We start from the raw sequence: 2,310 nt of genomic DNA, 5'->3' as shown, positions 1-2,310 counted from the left end.
CCTTGTAGATCACGCGCGGAAGCGTTCAAGAGAACATGGTTGATGGAGTCGTACTCGTCGTGATCCAAATCACCGATGACCTAGCGCCGAACGGACGACACCTCCGCGTTCAACACACGTACGGTTGGGAAGACATATCCTCCAACTTGATCCAGCAAGGGGGAAGGAGAGGTTGATGGAGATCCAGCAGCACGATGGCGTGGTGGTGGAAACTACGGCGATCTCGGCAGGGCTTCGCCGAGCACTGCGAGAAGGAGAGGTGTCACGGGAGGGAGAGGGAGAGGCCAGGGGCTAGGGTGCGGCTGCCCTCCCTCCCCCCCACTATATATAGGGTCCCTAGGGGGGCGCCGGCCCTAGTAGATCCAATCTCCAAAAGGGGGGCGGCGGCCAAGGGGGTGGCTTGCCCCCCAAGCCAAGCGGGGCGCCCCCACCCCTAGGGTTTCCAACCCTAGGCGCAGGGGGAGGCCCAAGGGGGGGGCACCAGCCCACTAGGGGCTGGTTCCCCTCCCACTTCAGCCCATGGGGCCCTCCGGGATAGGTGGCCCCACGCGGTAGACCCCCGGGACCCTTCCGGTGGTCCCGGTACAATACCGATTACCCCCGAAACTTTCCCGATGGCCGAAACTTGACTTCCTATATATAAATCTTCACCTCCGGACCATTCCGGAACTCCTCGTGACGTCCGGGATCTCATACGGGACTCCGAACAACTTTCGGGTTACCGTATACTAATATCTCAACAACCCTAGCATCACCGAACCTTAAGTGTGTAAACCCTACGGGTTTGGGAGACACGCAGACATGACCGAGACGACTCTCCGGTCAATAACCAACAGCGGGACCTGGATACCCATGTTGGCTCCTACATGCTCCTCGATGATCTCATCGGATGAACCACGATGTCGAGGATTCAATCAATCCGTATACAATTCCCTTTGTCAATCGGTACGTTACTTGCCCGAGACTCGATCGTCGGTATCCCAATACCTCGTTCAATCTTGTTACCGGCAAGTCACTTTACTCGTACCATAATGCATGATCCCGTGATCAACCACTTGGTCACATTGAGCTCATTATGATGATGCATTACCGAGTGGGCCCAGAGATACCTCTCCGTCATACGGAGTGATAAATCCCAGTCTCGATTCGTGCCAACCCAACAGACACTTTCGGAGATACCTGTAGTGTACCTTTATAGTCACCCAGTTACGTTGTGACGTTTGGCACACACAAAGCACTCATACGGTATCCTGGAGTTGCACAATCTCATGGTCTAAGGAAATGATACTTGACATTCGGAAAAGCTACAGCAAACGAACTACACGATCTTTAAGCTATGCTTAGGATTGGGTCTTGTCCATCACATCATTCTCCTAATGATGTGATCCTGTTATCAATGACATCCAATGTCCATATTCAGGAAACCATGACTATCTTTTGATCAACGAGCTAGTCAACTAGAGGCTCACTAGGGACGTGTTGTGGTCTATGTATTCACACATGTATTACGATTTCCGGATAACACAATTATAGCATGAACAATAGACAATTATCATGAACAAAGAAATATAATAATAACCATTTTATTATTGCCTCTAGGGCATATTTCCAACAACCTCCGCGGCCAGCCTCTCGCCTTCTGCCAGCGATCTGGGGGCTCCTAGTTCTGGCAATCCATCATTCAGCTCCTCCCTGTCCTCCGGATCGGGACCTCGATCGAGATTGGTTCTGGCACCGCCACGCTGTTCTGGTTCGATCGCTGGACTGGTGACACGCCCCTTGCGGCTCGCTTTCCGGACCTGTTCTCCATCGCGGTTGCCTCACAGATCTCCGTGGCGACCGCCCTTATTGACTTAGGGTGGCTCGCGTTCCGGAGGCCTTTTGGTCCGACTAAGAATGCGGACTGGCAGGAGTTGCTTGATTGTATTGCTCTCCATGAGCCTGATCTCACGACAGATGATGACCGCACGAGATGGCGCCTCGAGCCGTCTGGTCAATTCTCCACCAAATCACTCTACATGGCCATCGCCCCTTCGCTCGGCCATGAGGCGCTCTCCTCCATTCGGGAGATCCGCCTTCCCCTGAAAATTAGGATATTCTTATGGCAATGGATTCGCGGACGCCTTCCATCTGGCATAGAGGTTCTGAAGCGCAATGGCCCTGGTGATGGGCGTTGCCCGCTCTGTGGGCCTGAAGAAGATTCGAACCATATCTTCTTCACCTGTGTGTCCGCGCAGTTCCTATGGAGCTGTTTCCGCGAGATTGTGGGTGGAAGCTGGGACCATAACAACTTCCCCGTTCTCTTTGCCG

Source organism: Triticum dicoccoides, chromosome 3A, assembly GCF_002162155.2.
Source record: "Triticum dicoccoides isolate Atlit2015 ecotype Zavitan chromosome 3A, WEW_v2.0, whole genome shotgun sequence".
Taxonomy (NCBI): Eukaryota; Viridiplantae; Streptophyta; class Magnoliopsida; order Poales; family Poaceae; genus Triticum; species Triticum dicoccoides.
This window is presented reverse-complemented; position numbering follows the sequence as displayed.